Genomic DNA, 12365 nt, shown 5'->3' on the forward strand with positions numbered 1-12365 from the left:
TAAATAAATAAATAAATAAATAAATAAATAAATAAATAAATAAATAAATAAATAAATAAATAAATAAATAAATATGCTTCGATAGGTTGTAACCTGTAGAATAAAATGAATTGCGCACTTATTCGGATCAGTCAGCGGCTCCAAGGTTGCAACTCTTCAGACGATTTAGCCTCTTTTTCCGCTTATGCTCTCCCACCAATCTATTAAATTCCAGTCTCAGCTACTTGTTTCTTGTCACCCGGGTTGGCTGGACAAAGCTCATCACGCTCTTTTTCAAATTTCTTCGTTAAGTATTCGGCTAGCAGGTATGTGGCGAGCGCATGCAGCAGTGATGATGTCTAGGAACGTATTTTTGCTACCCGAACATCTCAAGGGTCGGGTAGGTCTCTGAAGTGTTGAAAGTGCTGCGTTCAGAGGTGATGAAATCGGGCGGTCTGCTGATGGAGACAATTACGGAAAGATGTTGTGCCCAAGAGTCAAACAATATGATATGATGGTTATATCTGGCGAACTGTGACAATTCCCGCCAATTCTGGTTGGGGAATCATCATTGACCGTGCAAAACGGTGAGCTATTAATCTCTTCAGCCAGCACTGTAGCCCTCTGATAATTTCAGAGGACCGTATGCCACAAATCATGATGAGCAATAAAGACCCCAAGACCTTACGAAACCGGGCTAATGTTGGTCCTATACAGGTTATATAGTGTAGCTATTTATTGGTGGGAAGTATACGTTAAGCAACTCTACCTCGGATCATTAGAGCCAGGCTCAAGTGAGACAAGTCTGTACTGAACACACTGGTACAATAGAAAAGCTGATCCCCCACCTCCACTTCTTGTGCGATCCCTCCTCAGTAGGTTGTAATCATCACAAGCCTGTAAGAAACAGTTGTTGTTCGGCTTGGTTTGGGGGACTGCGGGTCCGTCTCGTATTCTGATGGCAACAACGACGACTCACTGTGCGCTATGTTCACACAGCTTACAGCAACATAGGCCATGTCGTAGTGCAGAGCAACCTCAGAGATGCGCCCACTCCCGGCATCTATTGCATCTCACCAAAGTTTGAGTGTGGACCGGTCCTGGGGTTTCCTCTGTACCGGCACAGACCAAAAGAATCCCGATCATTCATCATTCTGGGATATGCTGCTTTCAATACAGGAAACGGACAAATTTGGGATAATTTGGTCCAGGGGTTTCCTCCGTATCGGCACAGACCAAAAGAATCCCGATCAGTCATTCCGGGATACGTTGCTTTCAATACAGGAAACCGACAAATTTGGGATAATTTATTAATGCCAAAGGATAATTAATGTTTCCACCTCCAGTCATGATACTGCAACCCAATCCGTGGGATAGGATGATGAACCAACAAGTCCTTTTGGACTGAACGCTTTAACGTTGGATAAATCTGGCCAACTATTACTTCTTAGGCATAAAGAATTGGATGTTTTTGGGGGAGACAAAATGCATCCATCAAAAAGATGCATGATTCGCTGATACCTGTGACCACCAAAATTGCCAAGGTTTTTACAAGAACACTATCGAAGGCCAGTTTCATACTAAACAAGGATTCGAATACCATTAGCGAAAAGGAATGCCAACTGATAAGAGCGAACCTCACAGATAAGTGCGAACACGTATAATAAAGATGGAACTTCCTATCAGCGCAATTTCCACTTCAAAAAGAGGCGGAACCCCTGGCAAAGACTTTAAGGAGAGGATGACCGAAGAAACTCCTCTTGTTCAGGTAAGGTACATTATCAATCAAGGCGACTAAGTCTAAGTCTCCTAAGAACACTGAGAAGAAGTCAAAAAAGAAGATGATAAGAAGCGAACCTCACTGATAAGAGCGAAAACGCATTACGAAGATGGAACTTCTTATCAGCGCAATTTCCACTTCAAGAAGAGGCGGAACCCCTGACAAAGTCCCTAAGGAGAGGACGATCGAGGTAAGGTACATTATCAATCAAGGCGACTAAGTCAATGTCTCCTAAGAACAGTGAGAAGAAGCCAAAAAAGGGGAAAACTGTAACCAAATTATCCGAGATGGTGTCTCTGGGTTCCTCATCTGCTTTAACTCCAAAAACCCCCACCAGCGTGATGGAGTTGAACAGCTGATGCGTAAAGGGAAGCCTTCTGAGAAAAAACGGAGCAGCGTCAACCACATCAAAAGTCACTAGTCCTCAGACGGCCAATCCGAATTCACAAGCAATGGTAGTTAAGAGGATAAGGTCGTCAAAGAAACAACAACTCGTCGCGAAGAAGTCGGTCCATTCTGTATGTGTCGTACGCCTCTGTGACGAAGAAGTTTGGAGAGCAGAGAGAGCAAAATCCCTACAGTCAGTTCATCTTCACCGAACCCTTCTACGTCTGCGAAGCCTGGTACTTCGCGGAAACCATGGTGCCATGGATTGTCCGGAATAATCTCGGGCTGGTGATCATTGACAAGGCTGATCCCAAAGGGCGTATCATCCAAACTCATCTCCCACATTTACTAGTGCCGTCGCTTCTAGTGGGAAAATTTCACTATGCTCGTTAGGCGTTGTATCCCTCTGGTCATTCCCAAAGAGCTCATGTTGAACGTTACAGTTCCCTAGCACCAGATGGTTATAGCCAAAAAATATTCTTTAAAATATTTAGTAAAAATATTTTTAAAAAATCCACGCTGGTTGTAAATAAAAATATTTTTTTAAAAAATCCACGCTGGTTGTCAATAAAAATATTTTTTTAAAAAATCCACGCTGGTTGTCAATAAAAATATTTTTTTAAAAAATCCACGCTGGTTGTCAATAAAAATATTTTTTTAAAAAATCCACGCTGGTTGTCAATAAAAATATTTTTTTAAAAAATCCACGCTTGTTGCCAATAAAAATATTTTTTAAAAAATCCACGCATGTTGTCAATAAAAATATTTTTTTCAATAAATCCACGCTTGTTGTCAATAAAAATATTTGTTTAAAAAATACACGCTTGTTGTCAATAAAAATATTTTTTTAAAAAATCCACGCTGGTTGTCAATAAAAATATTTTTTTAAAAAATCCACGCTGGTTGTCAATAAAAATATTTTTTAAAAAATCCAGGCTGGTTGTCAAAAAAAAATATTTTTTAAAAAATCCACGCTGGTGTCAGTAAAAATGTTTTTTAAAAAATCCAGGCTGGTTGTCATTAAAAATATTTTTTAAAAAATCCCCGCTGGTGTCTACAAAAATATTTTTAAAAAATCCACGCTGGTTGTCAGTAAAAATATTTTTTAAAAAATCCACGCTGGATGTCAATAAAAATATTTTTAAAAAATCCACGCTGGTTGTCAATAAAAATATTTTTTAAAAAATCCACGCTGAGAGTTAATGAAAAATATTTTTTAAAAAATCCACGCTGAGAGTTAATGAAAAATATTTTTAAAAAATCCGCGCTGAGAATCAATGAAACATATTTTTTAAAAAATCCACGCTGTGAGTTAATGAAAAATATTTTTTAAAAAATCCACGCTGTGAGTTAATGAAAAATATTTTTTAAAAAATCCGCGCTGAGAGTCAATGAAAAATATTTTTAAAAAATCCACAATGAGAGTCAATGAAAAATATTTTTTAAAAAATCCACGCTGAGAGTCAACGAAAATTATTTTTTAAAAAAATCCACGCTGATAGCAGTCTTCATGACGATTTTTAGGTTATAGCCGTTTTATGGGGCCATGAACTTTATATTATACTAGCAAAATGCCCGCTACTTCGTATGCGGAAAGGGAATAATACACAAATAAACAATATTTCATATGAAAATGGTGGACACTGAAAATTTTGATGTACTAACACCTATTTTAATTGATATTTAATTTCTTTTAAGTACTGTTCATATACCTTATGTTCGAATTTGGAAGATTTTTTTTATTCACCTTTTCCAACCAAAGTATCTGTAGTTTCGGCATTTGTGATATTAACATGTAGAAAACCTTTAGTCAAAAAATGTTACTTAATGCGCACGCTTTGTTTGATATGGCCCTTATATATAACTGTTTTTTTTTTACACATTTTAATTTAGCCCTTTTTGTTCACAGGGATAAAAACCTTCTTGTAAAACAATAGTCGCATAGATCTACGTTTTCAAATGTACTTTCTAAAACGTTCAGAATAAAAAAAGTTACGTTTGACTGTTTGGTTTCAGTGTAAAATTTAGAAACCACCTTCGCGTTAACAGAAAGGATTAGCACACTATTCGATACAATTTTAAAACCCCATGGTATAATATGCAGAAATATTGCATACATTTTAAAGGCGGATTTTTATAGATATTCTCAATACCAGTGATTCAATATTTAGTACTTTTTAATACTTCTAGTACACTTATTGTACTAACACCTCCCAATACCAAATTTATTTCACTTTCGTACTTTGCGCACACTAACCATAAAATTCCTGCATCACCAAACATCAAATTTGGTACTATTTTGTATTTGTTGGATTTTCCAATACCAACTCAACTCAGTCCTTAGCGACCTCCATACCTAATTTCAGAATTTGTATGCATTTCAAAAACTCCTTATCTGAACACCAACAAACAACCAAATTTAGTACTTATAACAGGTAAACGTTTCAAAAATAACATCGCGATAAACCAACCGCGATACTTATATACAATATTATCTTAACAATTTTAACCAAATTTTGTGGCGTTAACTAATTTTCGATTAATTATCTATAATACCAAATTGCAGAATTCCACCGTTATTCGTATACCATTTAATACTTTTCGTACGAAAATTCTAATTTCAATAACTATCTCAATCCACCACTCCAAATTGTACCATATTGCACCCATATCGAAATGGTGCCAAATTTAGTACCATTCGGAAATTCGTACTTATGTGTACAAAAATATTTTGTACACATATGAATAAATTTCCGAAATCTGCCTCAATCCTCCACGCAAAAGTAATCATAATTCCAAATGCCACAATTCTTTTCGTACACGTAAGTACGAATATCCAAAACTACCTCTATCCTGTACTCCAACAGTAATTATTATTACAAATTCTAGGTTCCCAGCTCTATCCGTTCACCTTAATCCAAATTGTACCAAATTTATTATTATTTAATACTTTTCGTACACATAAGTACAATTTTCCAAAGCTATTTCCATAACTCAATCCTACCCTACAACAGTAATCGTAATTCCAAATTTCCGGTTTGCAGCCCAATCCGTTCACCCATATCCAAATTGTACCAAATTTAGAAAAGTTTAGTAATTTTTGTACACATAAGTACGAATTTCCAAAACTACAGCAATCCTATACTCCAACAGCCACTACTCCAAATTTTAGGATTCCGCCTATAGCCATTTATCCAAATCAAATTGTACCAAATTTAGTACTTTTCGTACACATAAGTACGAATTTCCAAAGCTACCTCAATAATTCACATTTCAGGTTTGCAGCTCTATATGTTTACCCAACTCCAAGTTGTACCAAATTTAGTACCATTTAGTACTTTTCGTGGACATAAGTACGAATTTACAAAACTACACCCATATCTCATTCTTGCCCTTTAACAATAATCATAGTTCCAATTTTCTGGTTTCCAATTCTATCCGTTCACCCAAATCCAAATTGTACTAAATTTAGTACCATTTAGAACTTTTCGTGCACATGAGTACGAATTTCCAAAACCATTTCCTTCTATAAACACCACTTCCCAACCTTGATTTCCATACCAAATTCCAGGATTCTAGCTTTATCAGTTGAAAATATACAACTGGTACTAAATTTAGTAACTTTTAGAACACCTATAGGTCGAATTTCCAAAACCATTTGGTACATCTTTTTAAATCTCCATCAGTGACCCACATTCCAAATTTCAGAATTCCCGCTCTATCCGTTCACCCAAATTGTACTAAATTTAGTACCATTTAGAACTTCTCGTACACATGAGTACTAATTTCCAAAACCATTGCCTTTTATAAACACCACTTCCCAACCTTGATTTCCATACCAAATTCCAAGTTTCTAGCTAAATCCCTTAAAAAAATATACAATTTGCACACACAAATTCAAATTGTACCAAAATTTAGTACAATTTAGTACACATAACTACGAATTTCCAAAACTACCTCCACATCTCAATCCTACACTCTAACAGTTATCTTAAATCCACATTTCAGGTTTCCAGCTCTATCCGTTCACTCAAATCCAAATTGTACCAATTTTAGTACTTTTCGTACATATAAGTACCATAATCCAAAACCACCTCCATAACTCTATCCTCCACTCCAACAGTAGTCTTAATTCCAAATTTCAGGTTTCCTGCTCTATCCGTACACCGAAATCCAAATTGTACCAAATTTAGTACCATTTGGAACTTTTCGTACACATAAGTACGAATTTCCAAAACCATTGTCATATCTTAATCCTACACTTCAACTGTAATCATAATTCCAAATTTTATGTTTCTAGCTCTATCCGTTTACACAAATCCAAATTGTACTAAATTTAGTACCATTTAGTACTTTTCGTACCCATAAGTACGAATTTTCAAAACTACCTCAATCCTACACTCCACCAGTAATCACTCCACCGTTCACTCAAATCCCAATTGTACCAAATTTAGTACCATTTAGTACTTTTCGTACTTATGTGTATAAGTACGAATTTCCAAACCTATCTCAATCCTACACTCCAACAGTAATCTTAATTCCAAATTTGAGGTTTCGAACTCTATCCGTTCACCCAAATCTAAGTTGTACTAAATTTAGTACCATTTAGTACTTTTCGTACACATAAGTGCGAATTTCTAAAACTACCCCCATATCTCAATCCTATACTCCGTCAGTAATCTTAGTTCCAAATTTCAGGTTTCCAATCTATCCTTTCACCAAAATCCAAATTCTACTAAATTTAGTACCATTTAGTACTTTTCGTTCACATGAGTACGAATTACCTAAACCATTTCCTTTTATAGACACAACTTCCCAACCTTCATTTACACACCAAATTCCAAGTTTCCGGCTAAAACCGTTCAAAATATACAACTGGTACTAAATTTTGTAACTTTTAGTACATTTCGTACACTTATAGGTAGAATTTCCAAAAACCCTTTGGTACATCTTTCTAACTCTCCATCAGTTACCCTCATTCCAAATTTCAGAATTCTAGCTCTTCCCGTTTGCCTAATACAATGGGTACCATATTTAGTACCATTTAGTACTTTTCGTACCCTTCTAGGTCGAATTTCCAAAAACCCAGCCTTATCTCACCCCTAAACACCGACAGCAACCCACAGTCAAAATTTCAGCTTTCTAGCTTCAGCGGTTTCGTCTGGGCGATGATATGTCAGTCACTCACTCACTCACTCACTCATCACCAAGCTCTTTTATATATATAGATATTTGTTTACTGGACTATATAGTAGACACCCTAAACATACCCTGTATGCAATATGATGATCCTACGACTTCCCCTGATGATGTAATTATTGCTTAAAAAGCTCAAAATACGCAATTTTTACAAGGTCCGTTGTATCTCTTCTATATTTTTTATATGTAATACCCATAATTATTGCAGAAAAAAAAATTATCGAGCGCGCAACATCTCCTTGATATATTCCTGTCGAAAACCCACAAAAAATATTTATTTGTATCCGAAAATAACCAAATTCGAGATATACATATGTAGCTCAAATACGATTTTGACAATGAAACATTGTTGGACAATGAAAACATTGTTGCCCGCGATAATTTGTGATGTAGTTTCCCTCCAAAACCCGGTTCACTTGGTTTCGGAAACATTTCTCACGCATATTGACAGTGCTGAGGTTGCAACAATAGCTGTGTCTTTTTACGTGATAATTAGTAATAATTATTACTAATGTTGCAGATTTTGACAGTTGTATAAAGAAAAAGTTGCTGAAAAAAATGTTTCAGCAACATTTAGTAAGTAAAAAGACACCCCTAATGTTGCCAAACCAATGAACCGAAACCGAAAATCACAACAAAATAACCGAAACACAACGACCCCATTGACAACAAAACAAAAACATTTACATGCCGACGAACATTGGAGCATTCTGGTGGGGAGCAACATTCATTGGGGAAGAGCAGCCAGCAGCAGTATTGGTTGAGTAATGAAAATATTTCAACAATGCTGCGTATTCAGTTCAGTTGAAATTGTGCGTTCAACGTGAACGGTTGTGAGGAAACGGAATACGGGAAATAAATAGACAAATTGAAACGGTTACAAGTGAATAGAAGAAAACAAAAAGCATACAACGGAAAGGAAACTTAAAATTTACTGCTATAAAGAGATTTGTTGTTGTGGATATCAGCTGGCAAGAGGAAACTGGATATAGCAACAAAAACAACAACAAATCGATAGTTGAATGCAATTGCCAAAATTGTTGCATGCCGGGCCGAGAATGAGAGGCAAGAAACAAAAAAATTAAAGTGAATTGTTTTTGTTTGTAAAAACCAACAACAGTATCAACAACAACAATGTGGTGTTTGTTTAGTTTTTTATGGCCATAAAGGTCGTTTACTTTTCGGCTTGTTTGCTGCTGCAACACCAACAACAGCTAATAGCCAAGCAGCAACGTTTAAATTGATGTTGTTTGCTGTCGTTGTCGTGTCAGCCGTGTTGTGGCTTTGATTGTTTTGCACCTAAGGCTGGCCGGAGTTGACAATAACAAACAACACACAACCCGGTAAATTGTAATGTCCCCAACATACCTCCTGCCCAGCTTTTCCAACACATCAAACAAACGGTTTAGTGACACATTAATTTTGTGTGTGTTTTACTTAGATTTTGGCATAGTGCGCCACCAACATAAACGCTAACGTCGCTAACGTCATTCGTCGTGTAAAAAGCATCATCGCTTAACGCCGTCTGTTCAATTTACTTTCAATTTCATTCGGTTAAGTGTCATGTTTGGCGAACATAATAACAACAATAAAAACAACAGCAGCATAAACGACGATAACGCACGCTTCGTTATGTGAATTCGTGGTTTTCAGTGAACGCCGACGACGTTAAGCTATCGTTGCAGTTCAGTGCGTTGTTTTGACTTGACTTGCTTTGGTGAGAGAATGTTGTGGTTATTGTTCAGTTCAGCTCTATTATGAACGCAATTGAACGTTGTTTGTCGCAACGGATCGGATCGGTATCGACGGCATCGCATTGCATTATTTGGTGCTAATCATACGCAAAATTAATTTCTTACAAGTGTGTCAATTTTCCAACAGATCGTTCGTTACGCTTGTATTTGGTTACGCGATCGAGAATAGTGATTTTTCTTTGAAAATTAAAAAAAAAAAATTAACAACAAATGTGTCATATTGTTAATGGCCCAACAACAAGTATGGGTGCTTGAGTGTATATTCGATTTTGAAAACATAAAAAAATTGTCAACGAACAAATGTGTGCCAATAAATGTTTTCATAAATTGTTGTAATTGAAATTAATGAAAAAAGTATTTAAAAAAAGAAAATAATAATAAAATTAACAAAAAATTAAAAAATATTTTTAATAAAAAAATTGTGGAAAAATAATTTCTTAAATAATATAAAAAATGTTCATAAAAAAAATTACAAATTAAATAAATTGTGTTCAGATAACGACTACAACATCAGATAAAATGCAGTTGACCTTTATCAGTGGGCGTCATTTATAATGTGATTTTTATTTCGTGGAAAAATATTATAAAATAATATAAATAAAATTGCATTGAATTTTCCAAAAATTAATAATTTTTGTTTTTCCAAGAAAATTGAAAAGCGAAATGGAAAATTGGCAAAGAACCTTAATATTTTAGTGGTGTTTGACTAGTGAATACAAATTATTTCGATAATATTAACGGAAACAGGTTAACATCATTATTTATTTACATATTTAAAATATTTCTTTAAAATCAAATTCCATTTAAACATTACATACATATATGATGCTCGATTTTTGGGCAAACAAATTGTATAGTTTGTATTTACCAGTTATTTTTTATACCCTCAGCATTTATGCTAACGAGGGTCGAAATAATGGTTCTAGACCCCAAGTATGTTTGGACGAAATCCGTTTTAGACAATTTGGAGTCGATTTAGCAATGTCCGTCCGTCCGTCCTTCTGGCACACACATTTTGGGTATCGTAATATTTTGCCCAAACTTTGTTTAAGTTCGAAGATGGGCCATATCGGTCCAATTCTTCAGGTACCTCCCCAACAAAAGTTCAAAAATGTTCGGAAATATTATGCGATCGATAACTCTTAAAGGTAGTAACCGATTTGGTCCATACTTTACAATATAGACTCTATCGGTTCACTCCTTGGGACACCTCCCACACAAAATTTCGTAAAATTTCAGTTTAGGACCTGCTCTCGAATCGCTTTGATTTTTGTTGTAACAACATGTATTTGCTGCTCCCATTACGGCAGTACAAGTTTTATCAGGGGCAAGTCCATGCTTCCTGAGAAAACACCCCGAAAGGATAAAAATCTCCTGTGATACCATGTGTAGTGTTTGGAGCGCACGATAACTCTCGAACGGATGTGCCGATTAGGTCCAAAATTTTGGCCATCGTAATTTTTTTTCCGAACTTACTTTAAGTCCTAAGATGCCATATGAGTCCTTTTCTTCAGGTACCTTCCCCGCAAAAGTTCGAAAATGTTCGGAAAATTTGTGCGCACGATAACTCTTGAAGGGAGTAACCGATTTGGTCCATACATTGCACATCGTGAATTTTCTTCCAGACATAGATGAGGTTCCCCTATGGACTCTATGGGTCCACTTCTTCGGGTACCTCCCACACAAAATGTCGGAAAAGTTCAGTTTAGGACCTGCTCTCGAATCGCTTTGATTTTTGTTGTATCAACTTGTATTTGTGCCCCCATTACGACTGTACAAGTTTTATCAGGGGCAAGTCTATACTTCCTTATAAAATAGCCCGAAAGCTGTAAAAACCCATATGGCACCATGTGGTAGTGCCTGGAGCACACGATAACTCTCGAACGGATATTTTGTCCAAACTTAGTTTGTAGATGAGGACTATTGGTGCGCACATTCCGGCAACACCCACCCACCGTAAAAAAATTAAAAAAGTGAACGGAGCAACCGCCCAAACTTTGGATCTCCCAATATTTTGTCCAAATGTAATTTTACTTCAGAAATGGTCCATATCGGTCTTCTCCTTAGGGTACCTCCACCCAAAAGTTCAACAATTTTGTTTAAGTGAAGTTTAGGATCTGTTCGTAGATCCTTTGGGAAATTATACCGATGCTACTCCTTGTGGTCCTTTTTAAGCGATATTACGTTTTTCGTGAGCAAGACCATGCTTCCTTGGTATAAGTTATACTGTGATCAGCTGAAAATGATTGGTGGGCACTATATCTATCGAAAGTAATGAATCCACTTCCAAAATCCACAAGATCCACTTCCAAAATGGACTATAACGGTCCATTAATTCAAGTACATCCTCCGCAACACTTTTGAGCTTTAAACCAAATATATTTTTTGTCGGCAAGTTCATTCTTCCAAAAAGGTAAACAAAATCTGCGTAGCCGGTATTAGATTCATATTGGATCTGTCAATAGATGAACGATTCAATTCTCACAGGCTGAGGGTATATTTCTGTCGGCAAAGCCGTCCCATACTTTTTTACTTGTTAGACAGCACTTACCTTACAAAAGTTAAAAATTTACGCTTAAGTGCAGTTTAGGGGCTATTCTAAGATGGTTTTGAAACTTTCGTCGAAGGTTAGTCTTGTGATTCTGATTATAGTGACAGGAAAACTATAAAATATCCTACGGTGACCAACTAAAATGGCTGATGTCCTCGATAACTATCGAAAGGACTATGGGCTATATCGGCCCGTTTCTTCAGTGCCACTCTTTTGCCCTAAAATCAAGATTAAGGCCACTCCTCAGATCGTGTTGAAATTATATTAGCGTGTTGAACCGTAAATTAACCACGACAGTACATTTTTTTAGGGAAAGTCATATCGGCCCAAAAATTATACAATATTTAGGGCCCCATTTCTTTGTTATTTCTATTACAACGCTATAATTTTATTCTCCATACTTCTCCCAACAATGTACAAAGCAGCGGGATAAGATCTTTTTGGTTTGCAGAGGCGACTAAAGACAACTACTGTAATTGTTCGTCAATTATAGAGGCTTTTTTAATCATTGGTAAGATAAAAAATTTTAAATAATTGTTTTGGCCCCACATACTTTTCTAAATACCAAATCCGTTTTAGTTGATTTATCCGTGTCCGTCCGTCTGTCTCACTGGCTCACACGATAACTCTCGTAGGGTGTAATAGATTTGATTGTACATATTAGCATTTCTTCCAAACATCCACTAAGTTCGCAGATTACATACATCGTTTTACC

At 36.1% G+C, this 12365-nt stretch overlaps 1 protein-coding gene across 1 annotated transcript in view; it reads left to right on the plus strand.

The window, feature by feature from the left end:
- The first annotated feature begins 8145 nt into the window (after positions 1-8145).
- The window catches only part of rk (G-protein coupled receptor rickets), a 244405-nt gene continuing 240185 nt past the window's right edge, over positions 8146-12365 (plus strand). Inside the window, exon 1 of the mRNA XM_073967502.1 lies at positions 8146-9340. The gene's annotated coding sequence lies outside the window, so the exon portion shown is untranslated. The remainder of the gene's footprint in view (positions 9341-12365) is intronic.

This window comes from Musca autumnalis, unplaced genomic scaffold (assembly GCF_047663935.1).
Source record: "Musca autumnalis isolate F117 unplaced genomic scaffold, ASM4766393v1 scaffold_2, whole genome shotgun sequence".
Classification (NCBI taxonomy): Eukaryota; Metazoa; Arthropoda; class Insecta; order Diptera; family Muscidae; genus Musca; species Musca autumnalis.